The sequence below is a fragment of the Heterodontus francisci genome, chromosome 48 (genome assembly GCF_036365525.1).
Source record: "Heterodontus francisci isolate sHetFra1 chromosome 48, sHetFra1.hap1, whole genome shotgun sequence".
In the NCBI taxonomy this organism is placed as follows: domain Eukaryota; kingdom Metazoa; phylum Chordata; class Chondrichthyes; order Heterodontiformes; family Heterodontidae; genus Heterodontus; species Heterodontus francisci.
In genome coordinates this window covers 16,294,002-16,315,990 of record NC_090418.1, presented here as the reverse complement: position 1 = coordinate 16,315,990, position 21,989 = coordinate 16,294,002, and the positions used below count along the sequence as shown (strand labels likewise).

General features: G+C 46.2%; 1 non-coding gene across 1 annotated transcript; it reads left to right on the top strand.

Annotated features, from left to right (window-relative positions):
• Positions 1-460: 460 nt before the first annotated feature.
• trnaq-uug (transfer RNA glutamine (anticodon UUG)) lies at positions 461-532 on the top strand. The gene has a single exon. It is a non-coding gene; the product is annotated as a tRNA-Gln (tRNA).
• Positions 533-21,989: the final 21,457 nt, after the last annotated feature.

Genomic DNA, 21,989 nt, shown 5'->3' with positions numbered 1-21,989 from the left:
GTCGTCTGTGTTTTTGTAAAAGAGAAAGCTATGTCTGATTGACAACTTGCAAAGAAAAAGTTGTGTCTGGGTTCCATGGTGTAATGGTGAGCACTCTGGGCTCTGAGTCCAGCGATCGGAGTTCGAATCACAGTGGAACCTTATTTATCTCACTCCGCGCGATTCCATTTGCAAAAAGGGCAGCTTTTGCAATTTCACAACAAGGTCCAATTCAGGAGGAAAATTTTCCGCACAGATCACTTTCCTTTGCATTCCGTCTGACTGCTACTCTTATGCCAGCTGCCTGCACCGTGATCCACACTTGCACTCGGTGCAGCTGGTGAAATCTTCCATTGAAAGGATGCACTGCTTTCCGTCAGACGACATATTGCATTCAAGTGTAGTCAGGGATGCTTGCAGGGACTGAGAATGCCAGGGGAGTTGGAGAAAAGACTGTATCTCTGGCACAGGACAGCCACTTGGTTCCATGGTGTAATGGTGAGCACTCTGGACTTTGAATCCAGCGATCCGAGTTTAAATCTCGGTGGAATCGGCATTCTTGTTGTCCCAGCTGCTGTTAAATTTGGGACACACAAGCGTTCGGCACATGGAGCTGAAATGCTGCTGCTGCGCCTTTCTTGTCTTCATCAAGAAGATTGAGCTTCAATGTCCCATTGCAACATCAGCCTGATCCACATCTGCAGCAGAGCAACGTTGCAGCTTGTTCCGTGTCCTCAGTGCCTGCACTGCACAGGACAATGGCGTGAGCCCAGCTTTTCTTTGCAATCTGCATTCAGCAGGGGCGCTTCAACAAATTCAAGAGGGTTTCATCAAATGCAGGCGTCACAACGATTGTCTTTTTTTAATTCATTCATGGGATGTGGGCGTCACTGGCCAGGCCAGCATTTATTGCCCATCCCTAATTGCCCTTGAGAAGTTGGTGGTGAGCTGCCTTCTTGAACTGCTGCTGTCCATGTGGGCTAGGTACACCCACAGTGCTTTTAGGAACGCAATTCCAGGACGTTGACCCAATGACAGTGAAGGAACGGCGATATAGTTCCATGTCAGGATGGGGTGTGACCTGGAGGGGATCTTGTGGGTGGTGGTGTACCCATGCATTTGCTGCCCTTGTCCTTCTAGTTGGTCGAGGTCGCAGGTTTGGAAGCTGTTGTCTAAGGAGCCTTGGTGAGTTGCTGCAGTGCATCTTGTAGATGGTACACACTGCTGGAACTTTGCGTAGGTCATGGAGGGAGTGAATGTTTGTAGATGGGGTACCAATCAAGCGGGCTGCTCTTTCCTGGATGGTGTCGAGCTTCTTGAGTGTTGTTGGAGCTGCACCCATCCAGGCAAGTGGAGAGTATTCCATCACACTCCTGACTTGTGCCTTGTAGATTGTGGACAGGCTTTGGGGAGTCAGGAGGTGAGTTACTCGCCGCAGGATTCCTCGCCTCTGACCTGCTCTTCGAGCTACAGTATTTATATGGCTACTCCAGGTCAGTCTCTGGTCAATGCTAGCCCCTAGGATGTTGATAGTGAGGTATTCAGCGATGGCGTCAAGGGGAGATGGTTAGGTTCTCTCTTGTTGGAGATGTTCATTGCCTGGCACTTGTGTGGCGAATGTTACTTGCCACTTATCAGCCCAAGCCTGGATATTGTCCAAGTCTTGCTGCATTTCTACACGGACTGCTTCAGTATTTGTGGAGTCACGAATGGTGCTGAACATTGTGTAATCATCAGCGAACATCCCCACTTCTGACCTTATGATTGTAGGAGGGTCATTGATGAAGCAGCTGAAGATGGTTGGGCCTGGGACACTACCCTGAGGAACTCCTGCAGTGATGTCCTGGAGCTCAGATGATTGACCTCCAACTACCACAAACATCTTCCTTTGCTCTAGGTATGACTCCAACCAGTGCAGGGTTTTCCCCCTCATTCCCATTGGCCTCAGTTATGCTCGGGCTCCTTGATGCCATACTCGGTCAAATGCTAACTTGATGTCAAGGGCAGTCACTCTTACCTCACCTCTTGAGTTTAACTCTTTTGTCCATGTTTGAACCAAGGCTGTAATGAGGTCAGGAGCTGAGTGGCCCTGGTGGAACCCAAACTGAGCGTCACTGAGCAAGTTATTGCTAAGCAAGTGCTGCTTGATGGCACTGTTGATGACACCTTCCATCACTTTACTGATGATTGAGAGTAGGCTGATGGGGTGGTAATTGGTCGGGTTGGACTTGTCCTGCTTTTTGTGTGCAGGACATACCTGGGCAATTTTCCACATTGCAGGGTAGATGCCAGTGTTGTACATGTACTGGAACAGCTTGGTTAGTTGTGCAGTAAGTTCTGGAGCTCAGGTCTTCAGTACTATTGCCGGAATATTGTCAGGGCCCATAGCCTTTGCAGTATCCAGTGCCTTCAGTCGTTTATTGATATCACGTGGAGTGAATCGAATTGGCTGAAGTTTGGCATCTGTGATGCTGAGGACTTCAGGAGGAGGCCGAGAAGGATCATCAACTCGGCACTTCTGGCTGCAGATTGTTGCAAATGCTTCAGCCTTATTTTTCGCACTGATGTGCTGGGCTCCCCCATCATTGAGGATGGGGATATTTGTGGAGCCACCTCCTCCAGTTAGTTGTTTAATTGTCCACCACCATTCACGGCTGGATGTGTCAGGACTGCAGATCTTAGATCTGATCCGTTGGTTATGGGATCGCTTAGCTCTGTCTATTGCATGCTGCTTACGCAGTTTGGCATGCAGATAGTCCTGTGTTGTAGCTTCACCAGGCTGACACCTCATTTTGAGGTCTGCCTGGTGTTGCTCCTGGCATGCCCTCCTGCACTCTTCATTGAACCAGGGTTGGTCTCCTGGTTTGATGGTAAAGTGAGGGATAAGCTGGGCCATGAGGTTACAGATTGTGGTTGAGTACAATTCTGCTGCTGAGGTTGGCCCACAGTGCCTCATGGATGCCCAGTTTTGCATTGCTTGATCTGTTCGAAATCTCTCCCATTTAGCACATTGATAGTGCCACACAACACGATGGAGGGTACCCTCAATGTGAAGGCTGGACTTCGTCTCCACAATGACTGTGAGGTGGTCACTCCTTCCAATACTGTCATGGACAGATGCATCTGTGGCAGGCAGATTGGTGACGATGATTGGTTCTGGGTTGAAGAATGCATCACATATGCATCGAGATCAAGTATGTTTTCCACTCTTGTTGGTGTCCTCACCACCTGCCGCAGACCCAGTCTGGCAGATAAGTCCTTTAGTACTCGGCCAGCTCGGTCAGTAGTGGTGCTACCGAGCCACTCTTGGTGATGGACATTGAAGTCCCCCACCCAGAGTACATTTTGTGCCCTTGCCACCCTCAGTGCTTCCTCCAAGTGCTGTTCAACATTTAGCAGTACTGACTCATCAGCTGAGGGAGGGCGCTAGGTGGTAATCAGCAGGAGGTTTCCTTGACCTGATGCCATGAGACTTCATGGGGTCCAGAGTCGATGTTGAGGATTCCCAGGGCAACTCCCACCCTACTGTATACCACTGTGCCGCCACCTCTGCTGGGCCTGTCCTGCCGGTGGGACAGGATATACCCGGGGATGGTGATGGCAGTGTCTGGGACATTGTCTGTAAGGTATGATTCCGTGAGTATAACTATGTCAGGCTGTTGCTTGACAAGTCTGTGGGACAGTTCTCCCAACTTTGGCACAAGCCCCCAGATGTTAGTAAGGAGGACTTTGCAGGGTCGACAGGGCTGGGTTTGCCGTTGTCGTTTCCGGTGCCTTTATTGACTTTGTAGCGGTTAGATACATCTGAGTGGCTTGCTGGGCCATTTCAGAGGGCATGTAAGAGTTAACCACATTGCTGTGGGTCTGGAGTCACCTGTCGGCCAGACCAGGTAAGGACAGCAGATTTCGTTCCCTAAAGGACATTAGTGAACGAAATGGGTTTTTCTAAAACATTACCCACCAGTGATGTTCAAATGACCAGACTGCAGTTACTAGAAATATCCTGACACCATTCTTGAATGAGGGTGTCACATTTGTCGCTGTCCAATCCTCTGGCAACTCCCCATATCTAGCAAAGCCCAGTTGGTCTGAGAACATAGTGGTCAAGGAAGTTCTGCTGAAGACGTTTCAGAAATTTCTCCCTTTGCTCTAACATTATCCCAATGGACAGTTGGGTGAATAAAGTCCCCCAGTATCACCACCCTTTATTTCTTGCACATCTCTGTGAATGCCCAGCAGATTTGTTTATTTCTCTCTCTCATACACTAATTGTTGGCCTTTAAAATACAACCAGTAATGTGATCATATCCTTTTTGCTTCACAACACTAACCACATTGATTCCGTCCTTGCCCGCTCAAGGTCATCCTCTCTTTCCAACACTGCAATGCCTTCCCTAATCAAGATTGCCACCCCAACATCCTATTTTTGCCTCCTTGTCTTTGTATGCATGTATGTGGAGCACCCGTCCTCAATTTTTAAGCCACATTTCCGTGATTCTCACTGCATCATACTCCCACACAGCGATTTGTGCTTGCAGCTCGCCACACTTTATGCGTTTACGTACATGCATTGTAAATTTGCCTTTCTGTTCCTCGTGGTTCTCTTTAAACTGTTTGTACCTGATATACATCCTTCTCTAGCAATACCCAACACTCTCACTCATTTCTGCACCTTGTTCCTCTTTTCTACCTCTATATGCTGGTGCCCACCCTTCTGTAAATTCAGTTCAATCCCTCTCCAAATAAACTAGTGAACATCCATGGGAACAATGAGTTGCAAACCATTCCCTTTGCAGTGGTGCCTCCTGCCCCAGTACTAGTCCTAATGCCTCAAAACTCTGAAGCCTCCTTCCTGTACTATGCCTCAGGCCACGCATCGATCCTCTCTATCTTCCTAACCACATTGATGTAATGCAGTCGGGCTAATCCAGAGATTACTATCTTCAAGGTCCTCGCTTTTATCTTGCTCCCTAGCTCTTGGAAGTCTGACCATAGGACGTCACTACCCGCCCTCTATATGTCGCTGACACAGATATGTACCACAGCTTCTGGCTCACTCCCTTCTCCCTCCGGAATATTCCCCACACTGTCTGTGATCATTCTTTAGCCTGGTACCAAGGAGGCAACAAAATGTGCAGGACCCACGATGATGGATACAGACACACTTGTCTGTCCCTCTAACTATGCAATCTCCAATAACAACTACATCTCTACTCTTTTCTGTCCTGAGCAGACCCTTTCCCATTGGCGCGATGGTCTGGATCACACTCCTTCAATGTTTCATCACTCCCAGCACTCTTCAATGCTGAGTACTGGTTTCAGAGTGGTACACACCCCGAAGTCTCCTGCATCTCCTGCCTTTTCTGACGTGCGGGAAACTCTCATCCTCCCTGCCGCTCTGCATTGACTCTATTTGCCCCTCAAGCCCCAGATACAGCAGCTGGAGATATGTCCTACACACACAGTCCCCCAAGAAGAAAGTAACATCCTGAAGTTTCCGCACGGCACTGAAATTGCAACCAACTGGTCTCAGCTGCACATCCATTATCCAAAAAGTCTGTTTTACCTCTTTTATAATCTATTCGGTATCTTGTTTAAACTACTAATTTTAATTAATGTCACTCGGCCTCTGCTCTCAGGTCTCTCTGTCTCCTGCTCCCTCTTTTGGACCGGTCCTTGTTAAATCAAAATGCTTCTGATACATTGACATCTTAAACACCTGTCCCATCTGACACAGTCCTATTTCTTTTGTGACCCTAATGATAATCAATGGAATGGCTGGTTACTGATAAAAGCAGCAGCTGAACAACAGCTCGAACTTGACACTCACAGTCCCGAGGAACTGATGTTTCCTTGATTATTGCTCCAGGTTTTTAACTTCTAACATATGATAACATAATCACCACACACATCACCAGCACACGATCCTAAGGAATAAGTGCAGGAAACGGCCATATTAAACCACGACCTGCTCTGCCATTCAATCAAATTATTGCTGAACTCCTCAACTCTGTTATAAATGAGCCATGCCTCATTGTAAGACTGTGCTCTTTTGGTCCACACTCTCCTGCCATGTAAAACCACCTCTCAGCATCTACTTTATCAAGCACTCTTAAGAATTTTACACGTTTCGAAGAGATTGCCCCTCATTCTTCTAAATTCCAGAAAACATACACACATTTTACTCAATATCTCCTCATGCAGCCCTCTCATTCCAGGAATCAACCTGGTGAACCTTTGTTGCACCCCATCTAAGGCCAATATAGCCGTCCTTTGTTCAAGAGACCCAAACTGTACACAGTATTCCAGGTATTGGGCCACTGAGGCTCTTTTATTTGCGGCAACACTTCTTACATTTATACTGCAACTACCTTGAAAGAAAGGCAAACATAGTATCTGACCTCCTAATTGCATGTTGTAGCTGCATGTTGACTTTCTCTGAGTCCAGTACAAGAACACCAAATTCCTCTCAACACCAAAGGATTGAGCTCTCTCACTTAAAGAAGTAGACCTTTCTATTCCACCAACCAAAATTGATGTCACATTATACTCTGTCTGACACTTCCTTCTATGACCACTTAAGCGGTCTATATCTCACTGCAGTCTCTTTGCATCCTCCTCATCACCTACTTGCCTAGCTAGATCTGCATCAGCGGCAAATGATAATATATTGCACACGGTGCTCTCATCAAAGTCACTGATATCGTTTGTAAATGGCTGAAGCCCAAGCACTGATCCTCGTTGCGATCTACGAGTTAAAATCTGGCTACTCCAAAAGAGACCACTCCCCCTCTCAGTTTTCCATATTTATATCCAATCCAGAATCCATGCTAAAATAGTACAACCATTTCCATGAGCCATAATCGTGTGTATCACCTTACTGGATGATTTGGTTCATTGGCTACACGTGAGGTCCCAGAGGACTGGAGAATAGCCAATGTTGTTCCTTTGTTTAAGAAGGGTAGAAGGGATAATCCAGGAAATTATAGGCCGGTGAGCCTTACGTCAGTGGTAGGGAAATTATTAGAGAGGATTCTTCGGGGCAGGATTTACTCCCATTTGGAAACAAATGGACTTATTAGCCAGAGGCAGCATGGTTTTGTGAAGGGGAGGTCATGTCTCACTAATTTGATTGAGTTTTTTGAGGAAGTGACGAAGATATTGATGAAGAAAGGCAGTGGATGTTGTCTATATGGACTTTAGTAAAGCCTTTGACAAGGTCCCACATGGCAGACTGGTGCAAAAGGTGAAGTCACACGGGATCAGAGGTGAGCTGGCAAGATGGATACAGAACTGGCTCGGTCATAGAAGACAGAGGGTAGCAGTGGAAGGGTGCTTTTCTGAATGGAGGGCAGTGACTATTGGTGTTCCGCAGGGATCAGTGCTGGGACCTTTGCTGTTTGTAGTATATATAAATGATTTGGAGGAAAATGTAGCTGGTCTGATTAGTAAGTTTGCGGATGACACAAAGGTTGGTGGAGTTGCGGATAATGATGAGGATTGTCAGAGGAAACAGCAAGATATAGATCGGTTGGAGACCTGGGCAGAGAAATGGCAGATGGAGTTTAATCCGGACAAATGTGAGGTAAATCATTTTGGAAGGTCAAATGCAGGTGGGAAGTATACAGTAAATGGCAGAACCCTTTGGAGTATTGACAGGCAGAGATATCTGGGCGTACAGGTCCACAGGTCACTGAAAGTGGCAACGCAGGTGGATGAGGTAGTCAAGAAGGCATACGGCATGCTTGCCTTCATCGGTCGGGGCATAGAGTATAAAAATTGGCAAGTCATGCTGCAGCTGTACAGAACCTTAGTTAGGCCACACTTGGAATACTGCGTGCAATTCTGGTCGCCACACTACCAGAAGGACGTGAAGGCTTTGGAGAGGGTACAGAAGAGTTTTACCAGGATGTTGCCTGGTCTGGAGGGCATTAGCTATGAGGAGAGGCTGGATAAACTCGGATTGTTTTCACTGGAACGACGAAGGTGGACGGGCGACATGATAGAGGTTTACACAGTTTTGAGTGGCATGGACAGAGTGGATAGTCAGAAGCTTTTTCCCAGGGTGAATGAGTCAGTTACTAGGGAACATAGGTTTAAGGTGCGAGGGGCAAAGTTTAGAGGGGATGTGCGAGGCAAGCTCTTTACACAAAGGGTGGTGAGTGCCTGGAACTTGTTGCCGGGGGAGGTGGTGGAAGCAGATACGATAGCGACGTTTAAGAGGCATCTTGATAAATACATGAATAGGATGGGAATAGAGGGATACGGACCCCGGAAGTGCAGAAGGTTTTAGTTTAGACAGGCATCAAGATCGGCGCAGGCTTGGAGGGCTGAATGGCCTGTTCCTGTGCTGTACTGTTCTTTGTTCTTTGTTCTTTGGAGGAGGGGGGGGGGGGGATTACAGAGATCTCACTCTGCAAACTGGAAGGGAGGGGGGAGGGCAGATCACAGAGTTCTCAGCTCTGCATTCGTAAAGGGAGGAGGGAGGGGGTCTGGGATTACTGGAGGGAAAGCTCTGCAGGGATCCAGGGAGGTACTGTGTACCCTCCCTCCATAAACAGTGTACACTCTGCATTTGTTTGTGTTTGTGAAGGAGCAATGGCACTCATGTCACCCTGTGTGTGGGCGGGGGGGGGGGGGGGCGGGGGAGGGTGCCAGAAGGGCAGAAGGGGCAGGAGCATTAAGGTTATATGGATGGTGGGAGCAATCAATTCAGCTGGTAGGATCTTGATGTGGTCATGCTGTGCCACTCTGAGCGTTGGCCAAGATCAGCAATGCCATGGCACGGCACATAGTTGATCCATCCAAGAAAGCACCTGACGTATCTGTCAACATCAATCCTTGCCCTGTTAGGAACCTTTGAATAAATGAAGGGTTCAACTTTATTTATCACATGGCAATGGGTATGGTTTCTCCTACACTGCGCCTGAGGATATGTATGTTCTGGAGCCGAAATCAATAGGCAGGTGCAGTCCACGTAGAGGCCCCCGGTCGTGAGCAGCAGCAACCAAGGGGAGCTCATCATTACGGTCACCATGCATCTACAGGCCCCACATTGGCGCAGTGGTTAGCACCGCAGCCTCACAGCTCCAGCGACCCGGGTCCAATTCTGGGTACTGCCTGTGTGGAGTTTGCAAGTTCTCCCTGTGTCTGCATGGGTTTCCTCCGGGTGCTCCGGTTTCCTCCCACATGCCAAAGACTTGCAGGTTGATAGGTAAATTGGCCATTATAAATTGTCACTAGTATAGGTAGGTGGTAGGGAAATATAGGGACAGGTGGGGACGTGGTAGGAATATGGGATTAGTGTAGGATTAGTATAAATGGGTGGTTGATGGTCGGCACAGACTCGGTGGGCCGAAGGGCCTGTTTCAGTGCTGTATCTCTAAACTAAAAATGTCATGCTATCCGATGTCACAGCACCAGTGTCAGAGGTGATTGCTCATGTCGAGATGGTGATGGTACGTCTCTGTGCCCTGCTCAAAGATGACCTGCAGCCCACTGGCTTCGGTGGACACCCTATGCCTGTGGTCCTCAGAGGGACAGCAGTTCTCAAGCTTGATGCCTATTCAGCTTTTCAAGGGCCCACCTTTGTGGGGTCACCCAGTTAGCAGTGCACCATTGCATCAGGAATTCACAGCCAAGCCCAAGGGCCATCGGTTTCAGCACCATTGCCGGAGGACCCATAGGTTTTAATGTTCATAGACTGCACCTATGTGGCCATCAGGCCTCCCGCCAGGCTACCACATGCAGATGTCCTCTCAATTTCGGTGAAGCTGGTATGTGATCACCGGAGATGCTTCATGTAAATCCGTGCCCGCTTCTCAGGCAGCTGACATGAAACACCTGGGTCCTGCACCAGTCTCAGCTGCCATTGCTGTTCACTGAGCTGGCTGACATGGAGGGGTGGCTTCTTGGAGACATGGCTCCCGTCACCAGTGAAAGACCCCACCACTGCTGCAGAGGAGAGATAGAAATGCCAGCCACTGAGCTACAAGAGCTACCATTGAGCAGGCCATCGGCATGCTGAAAGAGCACTTCTAATGTCTGGATGGATAGAGTGATGCCCTGTACTATGGGCCGAAAAGGTGAGCTCCGATATTTGCTGCTCGTCGTGCTGTGCACAATTACATCCACAAGAGGGTCCAGGCCTGGCATGATGAGGAGACTCGTCAACAGGATTCCTCCTCTGACTATGAGGACGCTGAGGACCTACAACATGAAAGATGTGGGGTGGGGGGGCAAATGGGCACACAGGTTCTGTGTGCAGGGCTAGCACTGAGCTCGGGATGTACGGTAGTGGCTTATCCGACAAAGGCTCTCTACTCCATAGGAACCAACATGAGCTCTGCAAGCCACACATCACCCTCGCTCAGCTGCTGTGTGGCAGTCCATATCTGCAGCATCCCTGTGTTAACCATTAGAGGCAGCAGCTGACTGAACCAATGCCCATGTCACTGCATCCGTGGAGACGCTCATGAGTAATGGTGGCATGGCAATGACGTTACTGCATGCGTTGGCTGTCCTGAAGGGCCAACGGTGCAGAGTGATGTGACACTGGCGCTACATGCTGGCACACATCGTTGGTGAGGGACATTTAGTGAAAGGCGTATTTACATTGCTGTGAGACCCGTGCATTCCCATTTATGTCAGTGTGTTTTCTGTAAATTCTTGTGAGTGCCCCTTGTCTGTGCAACCTCTGTGCTCGCAGCCTGCTTGGAGGAAGGCTGCTGATCTGATTGCCCTTTGGCTGTGGATGGCTTTGGTTCCTGTACCCTGTGCGCAAGAGGCCTAGAGGGTGCTGGCTGGCTGGGGGAGTGCTCATCCATCGCTTTCCGGTATTGTACCCTTTGACGCCGGATGGTCCCATTCCTCACCTCCTTTGCCATCTCCAGCCAGACTGCCTTATTCAGGCAGGACGGCCTCTTCTTACCATCGCTGGTGAAAAGGACCGCCCGCCTTGCGCGCACAGCCTGGAGGAGAGTGAACAGGGAGGCTTCACTGCACTGTGGGGCCATCCTAGAGCACCCCTCAGCTTTTGGTATGGTCCTTTAAATGCAAAGGTGACTCCACCGTGTAACTGCTCTAACCTCTGGCTGCAAGGTTTATCTTGCACATGTTTGCAAACCAATGCAGGACTAGTGAGGAAATCTGTGCTGTTGCCATGGTTTTTCAACTGTTACACATCGAAGCATGCTCATGTACAATTTGCTTCTGCAGCAGCTGATCATATTTATTGGTGTAATATTTCTAGTTGGCAATGCAGCTAGAATATGAACATATTTTCCTGTTTTTGACAATGATCATTTAATTGAGTTACATGTATTTTCACATAACCTGTTTATCCATTCTTGATACGTCAACTTCTTCATCCCAGAAATGAGCCGAGTGAATCTCTTTTGAACTGCCTCCAATGCCAGTATATCCTTTCTTAAATACAGGGACCAAAACTGTACACAGTACTCCAAGTGCGGCCTCACCAACACCCTGTACAGTTGTAACAAGACTTCCCTATTTTTAAACTCCAGACCCCTATCAATAAAGGTCAAAATTCCATTTGCCACCTTAATTTCTTGCTGCATCTGCATGCTAACTTTTTGTGTTTCACGAACAAGAACTCCCAGATCCCTCTGTGATGCACCTTTTTGGAGTCTCTCTCCATTTAAATAATAGTCTGCTTTTTGATCCTTCCTACCAATGTTCATGACCTCACACTTTCCTGCATTAAACTCCATCTGCCAAGTTTTTGCCCACTTACTCAACCTATCTATATCCCCTTGCAGATTCCTTATGACCTCATCACAACATGCCCTCCCACTTATTTTTGTATCGTCAGTAAATTTGGATTTATTTCACTCTGCCCCGTCCTCCAAGTCATTAATATAGATAGTAAACAATTGAGGCCCTAGGACTGATCCTTGTGGCACTCCACTAGTTATGTCTTTCCAACCTGAAAAAGACCCATTAATCCTGACTCTCTGCCTTCTGTGAGTTAACCAATCCTCAATCCATGCTCGTACATTACCCCCAATACCGTGAGCTCTTGTGCAATAATCTTATATGTGGCACCTTGTCAAATGCCTTATGAAAATCCAAATACACTACGTCTACTGGTTCCTCTTTATCAACTCTGCTTGTTAGATCCTCAAAGAACTCTAGCTAATTTGTCAAACATGATTTCCCTTTCACAAAAACATGTTGACTCTGTTTGATTGCGTTAAGCTTTTCTAAATGTCTTGCTATTTCTTCCTTAATAATGGACTCTAGCATTTTCCCAACGACCGATGTTAGGCTGACTGGCCTATAGCTTCCTGTTTTTTTTCTCCCTCCCTTCTGGAACAGGGGTGTCACATTAGCTGTTTTCTAATTTGCTGGGACCTTTCCGGAATCCAGTGAGTTCTGGAATATTTCGACCAATGCCTCCACTATCTCTGCAGTCACTTCCTTTAAAACCCTTGGATGTAGGCCATCAGGTCCTGGCTACTTGTCTTCCTTAAGTCCCATTAGTTTGTGAAATACTTTGTCCCTCGTGATAGAGACTGTTACAAGATCTTTCCTTCCATTAGCTCCTTGCTTATCTGATATCTGTGTGATGTTTATGGTGTCCTCCAGCGTGAAGACCGATGTAAAATATTGGTTTAAATTATCTGCCATTTCTGTTCCCCGTTATCAATTCTCCAGTCACATACTCCAAGGGTCCCACGCTCACTTTAGCTACTCTCTTTTTATATACCCATAGAAGCTCTTGTTGTTTGTTTTTATATTTCTTGCCAATTTATTTTCATAATCAGTTTTCTCCCTCTTTATTAGCTTTTTAGTCATCCGCCGTTGGTTCCTAAAAAATTCCCAATCCTCTGGCCTACCACTAGTTTTCGCCACTTTGTATGCCTTAGTTTTTGATTGGATACTCTCCTTGACTGCCTTTGTTAACCAATTTGCGAGAGGATTGCCACTTCACAGGACACTCGGACACCGCAGGGTAAGTATGTGGCAGCAAAGCAGAAAGTGCTGGGGTCACTCAGCAGATCAGGCAGCATCTGTGGAGAGAGAAGTAGAGTTCAATTTCAGGTCTGTGAACTTGGTCAAGTTGCTGCCTGACCTGCTGGATTTCTGCAACACTTTCTGCTTTGCTGCCAGATTGACAGCAGCCCCACTCTTCAACAGTGAGGTAAGTATTTCTTTGACAGCAGTCAGGAAGCTGGTGCTGGGGTGATTAAAATAGGACCCCAGCATCTGCTGCACAGATTAAATAACAAAGCTGTCCTAGGACAAATGCAAAACGTGTGTTAATGCTTGTGATGAAAAACAAAGCATTAGTCCAGAGAGAGAGTTAATAGCGGAATAATGAGCAGCTCTGCCTACATGAAAAGCAGGCACATGGTAAAAACAAATCCAATTTTTTGATCCATAATTGGCCCCACTCTTCCTTTTCCTACCCTTACCATCCTATATGCCTATAGAAAACTTTGGGATTGCCTTCAATGCCAGCTGCCAGTCTCTTTTCATGCTCTCTCTTTGCTTCTCTTATTTTTTTTTCACTTCCCCTCTGGACTGTCTATATTCAGCCTGGTTCTCAATAGTATTTTCTACCTGGAATCTGTCATAAGCACACTTTTTCTTCTTTATCTTTATCTCTACCTCCTTTGGCATCCAGGGAGCTTTGGATTTGTTTATCCTACTTTTCCCCTTCGAGGGAACATACGTTGACTGTGCCCAAACTATGTCTTCTTTGAAGGTAGCCCATTGTGCATTTGCTGGTTTTCCTGCCAGCTTTTGACTCCAATTTATTCACCCCAGCTCCATTCTTATCCCATTGAAGTTGACCTTCCTCCAGTTAATTATTCTTACCCTGGATTGCTCTTTGTCCTTTTCCATAGTCAGCTAAACTTTATGATACAATGATCACTATCCTCTAAATGTCCTCTTACTGATACTTGATCCACTTGGCCCACCTCATTTCCAAGGACCAGGTCTAGCAGTGCCTCCTTTCTCATTGGACTAACAACATACTGTTGTAGAAAATTTTCCTGAACACGCTCTAGGGACTCTTGCCCCTCACTGCCCTTTACAATACTATGTTTGGATAATTAAAGTCTACCCTATAATTTTTGCATCTCTCTGTAATGTCCTTGAAAATTTGTTCCTCCATGTCCTTCCCACTAGCTGGTGGCCTATAGACAACACCAAGCAATGTAACCACACGTTTTTTCTTCCTTAGCTCTAGCCAAATTGATTCTGGCCTCAAACCCTCTGGAACATTCTTTTTCTCCAGCACTGCAATGCTCTCCTTAATCAATACTGCCACCCCTCCCCCTCTTTTCCATTCCCTATCTTTCCTGATCACCTCGTATCCAGGAATATTTAATACCCAGTCCTGCCCTTCTTTGAGCCAGGTCTCTGTGATAGCCACAACATCATATTTCCACATGGCAATCTGTGCCTGTACCTCACTGATCTTATTAACCACACTCCGTGCATTCACACTCACGCACATTAACCCTGATTCAGACTTCATTACTTTCTCCCTTACTCTGACCCCACCTGATAACTTACTATTCCTCACTCTCGTGCTATCTATCTCCCCAGTATACTGTGTACCTTGATATTCCTCTCTGATACTTGCTCCTGGTTTCCACACCCATGACAAGTTACCAGTTTTGCTTCCCTCCAATCTGAGCTCCCTCTCAGGTTCCCATCCCCCTGACAATTTAGTTAAAACCCTCCCCAACAGCACTAGCAAATCTCCCTACTAGGATATCCATCCCAGCCCTGCTAAAATGCAACCTGTCCATCTTGTACAGGTCCCACCTTCCCCAGAAACAGTCCCAATGTCTCAGAAATCTGATGCCCTCCCTCCTATACCAGTTATCCAGCCACGTGTTCAATCGCTCAGTTCTCCTGTTCCTGTGTTCACTCACACATGGGACTGGGAGTGATCCTGAGATTATTGCTTTGAAGTCCTGCTTTTTAATCTCCTTCCTAGCTCCCTAAAATCTGCTTTCAGGACCTCATCCCCCTTCTTACCTAGGTTATTGGTACCAATGTGGACCACGACCTCTGGCTGTTCATCCTCCCCCAGAAGAATGTCCTGCAGCCGCTCCACGACATCCTTGACCCTGGGTCCAGGGAGGCAACACACCATCCTGGAGTCAAGTTTACTGCCGCAGAAATGCCTGTCTGTTCTCCGAACTAACGAATCCCCTATCACTACTACTCTGCCACTTCTCTTCCTCCCCTCCTGTGCAGCTGAGCCACCCGTGGTGCCACAAACTTGGCTCTGACTGCACTCCTCTGTGGAGCCAACACACTCACCAGTATCCAAAATGGAAAACCGATTAGTGAGTGAGATCATATCAGGGGACTCCTGCACTAACTGCCTAGTTCTTTTAGACTGCCTGGCGGTCACCCATTCCCTCTCTGCCAGCATGCTCCTAAGCTGTGGTGTGACCACCTCCCTAAACATGCTATCCACATAGTCCTCCACCTCGTGGATGCACGGCAGTGACTCCAGCCGCCGCTCGAGTTCCGAAACCCAGAGCTCGAGCATCTGCAGCCGGTGACACTTCCTGCAGATGTGTTTGTCTAGGACACATGGTGCATCCATGACTTCCCACATACCAGAGGCTGTACATTCCACTCAGCAGAGCTGCCCTGCCATATCTTAACTTTACAGACTAGTTATTATATGTAGAATAGCTTACCAGCTACTCACCAAACATCTCCTTCCACTGCACTGAAGCAAGAACCAAATACTAGAGGGTTAAAAAAGTAGAAAAAAAAGTAGAGCACCTCGTCACTCACCAAACTCTAACCTCCACACTCAGCTTGCAATCTGCATACCGTTGGCTTTAAATGTACTCTCTGAGCCGGGAGACTGATGTTCTGATTTTTGATGATTCTCTTTGCTCTCCTAAAAGGTTGCTTTTGAAGTTAAATGCATAAAGTGTTAGTTTCGCTCATGTGACTTTAGACTTTCAGTTCCTGGGGGGGCTATGATATAGCTTCTGATTTCAGCCCATTTTGATAAGATGAAGGATTTCACAGTTTTGTGAAGTGATTGTAGCTGGCGACGGAGTGCCTGTCACTGCCTTTGGTTCAGTTCACTTTATGGCTAGCTGTTTAATATCAATGCAGACAGGGTTAATGAGTTTCAGTTCTAGCAGACATGAATGTGTATTTCAGTGCAGGAGAAGGTATGTGTCATCTGACTTTGTCCTCCATCTTGTTGAAGGAAAGTATACCAGTCTTTTTAAATTGTTCTTTTGCAATAACTCTTCAGTTTATTTTGCATTTTATTTGCAACATGTCCTGTGAGTGTGAGACTAGGGCCTATGCCAAATAAATATTCAAATGCCCAGGACCAGAGACTGCTGAACACAATTGGGATGATAACTTTATCGAAAAGCAAGACAGGCTAATGAATTCCTTTCGTTTGAAGTGTGTGACTAACAGCAATTTAATATCTGGCATATAACCATTTTAGGCAACCCTCATTTTTTTTTTTAGAATTAGAATTAGAATTAGAATTAGAACATTACAGCGCAGTACAGGCCCTTCGGCCCTCGATGTTGCTCCGACCTGTGAAACCATCTGACCTACACTATTCCATTTTCATCCATATGTCCATCCAATGACAACTTAAATGCCCTTAAAGTTGGCGAGTCTACTACTGTTGCAGGCAGGGCGTTCCACGCCCCTACTACTCTCTGAGTAAAGAAACTACCTCTGACATCTGTCCTATATCTATCACCCCTCAACTTAAAGCTATGTCCCCTCATGTTTGCCATCACCATCCGAGGAAAAAGACTCTCACTATCCACCCTATCTAACCCTCTGATTATCTTATATGTCTTTATTAAGTCACCTCTCCTCCTCCTTCACTCCAACGAAAACAACCTCAAGTCCCTCAGCCTTTCCTCGTAAAACCTTCCCTCCATACCAGGCAACATCCTAGTAAATCTCCTCTGCACCCTTTCCAAAGCTTCCACATCCTTCCTATAATGCGGTGACAAGAACTGCACGCAATACTCCAGGTGCGGTCTCACCAGAGTTTTGCACAGCTGCAGCATGACCTCGTGGCTCCGAAACTCGATCCCCCTACTAATAAAAGCTAACACACCATATGCCTTCTTAACAGCCCTATTAACCTGGGTAGCAACCTTCAGGGAATTATGCACCTGGACACCAAGATCTCTCTGCTCATCTACACTACCAAGAATCTTCTCTTTAGCCCAGTATTCTGCATTCCTGTTACTCCTTCCAAAGTGAATCACCTCGCACCTTTCCGTATTAAACTCCATTTGCCATCTCTCAGCCCAGCTCTGCAGCCTATCTATGTCCCTCTGTACCCTACAACATCGTTCGGCACTATCCACAACTCCACCGACCTTAGTGTCATCCGCAAATTTACTAACCCACCCTTCTACACCCTCTTCCAGGTCATTTATAAAAATGACAAACAGCAGTGGCCCCAAAACAGATCCTTGCGGTACACCACTAGTAACTAAACTCCAGGATGAACATTTGCCATCAACCACCACCCTCTGTCTTCTTTCAGCTAGCCAATTTCTGATCCAAAGCTCTAAATCACCTTCAACCCCATACTTCCGTATTTTCTGCAATAGCCTACCATGGGGAACCTTATCAAACGCCTTACTGAAATCCATATACACCACATCCACTGCTTTACCCTCATCCACCTGTTTGGTCACCTTCTCGAAAAACTCAATAAGGTTTGTGAGGCACGACCTACCCATCACAAAACCGTGCTGACTATCGCTAATGAACTTATTCTTTTCAAGATGATTATAAATCCTGTCTCTTATAACCTTTTCCGACATTTTACCCACAACCGAAGTAAGGCTCACAGGTCTATAATTACCAGGGCTGTCTCTACTCCCCTTCTTGAATAAGGGGATAACATTTGCTATCCTCCAGTCTTCCGGCACTATTCCTGTCGACAATGATGACATAAAGACCAAGGACAAAGGCTCTGCAATCTCCTCCCTGGCTTCCCAGAGAATCCTCGGATAAATCCCATCTGGCCCAGGGGACTTATCTATTTTCACACTTTCCAAAATTGCTAACACCTCCTCCTTGTGAACCTCAATCCCATCTAGCCTAGTAGTCTGAATCTCAGTATTCTCCTCGACAATATTTTCTTTCTCTACTGTAAATACTGACGCAAAATATTCATTTAACACTTCCCCTACCTCCTCTGATTCCACACACAACTTCCCACTACTACCCTTGATTGGCCCTAATCTAACTCTAGTCATTCTTTTATTCCTGATATACCTATAGAAAGCCTTAGGGTTTTCCCTGATCCTATCCGCGAATGACTTCTCGTGTCCTCTCCTCGCTCTTCTTAGCTCTCCCTTTAGATCCTTCCTGGCTAGCTTGTAACTCTCAAGCGCCCTCACTGAGCCTTCATGTCTCATCCTAACATAAGCCTTCTTCTTCCTCTTGACAAGCGATTCAACTTCTTTAGTAAACCACGGCTCCCTCGCTCGACAACTTCCTCCCTGCCTCACAGGTACATACTTATCAAGGACACGCAGTAGCTGCTCCTTGAATAAGCTCCACATTTCGATTGTGCCCATCCCCTGCAGTTTCCTTCCCCATCCTACGCATCCTAAATCTTGCCTAATCGCATCATAATTTCCTTTGCTCCAGCTATAATTCTTGCCCTGCGGTATATACCTGTCCCTGCCCATCGCTAAGGTAAACCTAACCGAATTGTGATCACTATCACCAAAGTGCTCACCTACATCTAAATCTAACACCTGGCCGTTTAGTTTAGTTTGTTTTGTTTAGTTATACAGCACTGAAACAGGCCCTTTGGCCCACTGAGTCTGTGCAGACCATCAACCACCCATTTATACTAATCCTACTCTAATCCCATACTCCTACCACATCCCCACCTGTCCCTACTACCTACCTATACTTGGGGCAATTTATAATGGCCAAATTCCCTACCAACCTACAAGTCTTTTGGCAAGAAACCTGAGCACCCGGAGGAAACCATTGCAGACACAGGGAGAACTTGCAAACTTCACACAGGCAATACCCAGAATTGAACCCAGGTCGCTGGAGCTGTGAGGCTGCAGTGCTAACCACTGCACCACTGTGCTGCCCCCAATTCTTTTTAACATCTTTGAATGCACTTAATTTTTCAAAGCAGCAATTAAATACAATTCTTTAGCAAACCTTTCTGGTGGAGAAATTGTCAATAAATGGAAAAAGCGACTGATGTGTCATGTTTCATTTTATTATGCTGTAACATGTTGGATTAAGTCATGCCATAGGTGTCAGCCATGGCTCAGTGAGTTCAAGCCCTGCTCTACGGACGTGAGCACATAGTCCAGGCTGACACACAGCACAATGCTGAAATATTTAATGGGATAAACATAGAGAGAGGAAGTATGAAGAGGTTAGCACGTTTGAAAATGGAAAAATCACCAAGCATGGATGATGTGCAACCCAGGCTGTTAAGAGAAGCAAGGGAGCAGACGGCAGAGGATCTGACCATCACTTTCCAATCCTCTGATTATAGACATGTTGCTGGAGGCCTGTTAGCATTGCACCCTTGTTTAAAAACCGAAGAAGGAATAGCCCAAGAAATTGCAGGCCAGTCAGCCCAACCTCGATGGTGGACAAATTATTGGAACATTTCAGAGGGACAGCATTAATCATCATCTGACTAACTTGATTGAACTATTTTGAGGAGGCAACAAGGAAAGTCGAAGAAACTAGAGCATTTGAATGAATCTACATGGATTGTAGCAAGGCTTTTGACAAGTCCCATGTGGCAGACTGGTCAGAAAAGTAGGAGCCCCCTAGGATCCAAGGGCAAGTGGCAAGTTGAATTCAAAATTGACTTGGTAGCAGAGACCAAAGGATTATGGTCGACAGTTGTTTTGCGGCTGGAAAGCTGCCTCAATGGAGTTCTTCAGGGCTCAATACTAGATCCCTTTCCTGTTGTGGTATATATCAATTATTTTGAATTAAACGTAGGGAGCATGATTAAGTAGTTTGAAGATGAAACTAAAATTGGTGTTGCAGTTGTTCATGAGGAGAAAGATGTAGACTTCAGGAAGTTATCAATGGACTGGTCAGGTGGGCAGAAAATTGCAGATTAACTCAATCTAGAGACGTGTCTGGTGCTGTGTTTGAGCAGGATAAATAAGGAAAGGGAATACACAATAAATAGTAGCATACTGAGAAGTGTACTGGAACAGAGGAACCTTGGAGTATCTATCCATAAATCCCTGAAGATAGCAGGACATGTAGATAATGTGGTTAAGAAAGATTGCAAGAGACTTTACTTTATTCATCGAAACCTCGGTTATAAGAGCAACGAGGTTATGTTAGAACTATATAAAACACTACTTACGACATGGCTAAAGTACAGCACACCATTCTGGTCATCACGTTAGAGGTAGGATCTGATCACACTGGCGAGCGCACAGAGGGGATTTATGAGGATGTTTCCGGGAATGGAAAATTTTAGCTACGAGGAAAGATTGGATAGGTTGGGGTTGTTTTCTTTGGAACGGAGGAATCTGAGGAGAGATTTCATGGATATGTATAAAATTATGAAAGGCCTAGATAGAGTAGAGAGGAAGGATGTGTTTACCTTGGCAGGGTGGTCACTAGCTAGGGAAGGGGGGAGGCAATGGCATAGTGGGTATTGTCACTGAACTCCTAACCCAGCGACCTAGGGTATTGCTTTGGGGGCATGGATTTAAATCCCACTGCAGCAAAAGATAAATCCATTTAACAAATCTGGAACTAAAAAGCTAGTCTAATGGTGGCCATGAAACCATTGTCAATTGTTGTATTCACTGCTCACAATGTGGTCCCCTCTGCACTGGGAAGACCAAATGCAGATTGGGTGACTGCTTTGCTGAATGCCTTTTCTCTGTCCAAAAGCATGACCCCAAACATCTGGTTGCTTGCCATTTCAACACACACCCCTGCTCTCATGCTCACATCTCTGTCATGGGATTGCTGCAGTGTTCCAGTGAACATCAACGCAAACTTGAGGAACAGCATCTCATTCACCGATTAGGCACGCTACAGCCCGCTGGACTGAACATTAAGTTCAATAATTTCAGAGCATGACAGCACCCTCCCCTCCTCCCTTTTTATTTTTATTTTTAATTATTTTTTTTTTTTATTTGTTCATTTTAGTTTAGTTTGTTTCTACTGTGCCTACCCACTGTTTTTATCATGTTTGTGCTTTGGGCCAGGCTGTTCATGTTTCTGTCAATTAACACCCTCTCTGTACTAACGCTTTGTCTTATTAACATACCAATTGCCTTTGCTCCATGACCTTTTGGTCAGTTATTCTCTGTGACCTTGTCCTATCAACACCTCTTTTGTTATCTCTTTCCCCACCCCCAATTTATTTGCTTAAAACCTGTTACATTTCTAATGTTTTCCAGTTTTGATGAAGGGTCACTGACCCGAAACGTTAACTCTACTTCTCTCTCCACAGATGCTGCCAGACCTGCTGAGTATTTCCAGCATTTCTTGTTTTTATTATCGCTGAAACTGATTAACTGCTCATTTATCACATTGCTGCTTGTGGGAGCTTGCTATGTATCAAATGACTGCCTTTTTTCCAAATGTGCAACAGTGACTACACTTCAGATGTACTTCATTGGCTGTAAAGGACTTTGCAACATCCTGAGAAAGAAACAGAAAATGCTGGAAATGCTAATCAGGTCTGGCAGCATCTGTAGAGAGAGAAACAGTTAATGTTTCATGATTTTTATTTTTTGGGTTTTGACTACTCAACCTGCCCCCAAAAAGGACTAAGCTTCTGGGGATAATTGAAGCAATTAGGTAGGTGCAAAACATCTTCCCTCTCCCTGCCAGAGCTGACATACAATACTGGGGTTCAATTACTGAGCTTATATGACTTAGGCTAGATAACATGAAACCTGTAGATTCAATGGTAAACCCTCGACGGAGCAGTGAAGACAAAGCTGTGATGTATGTTGCTA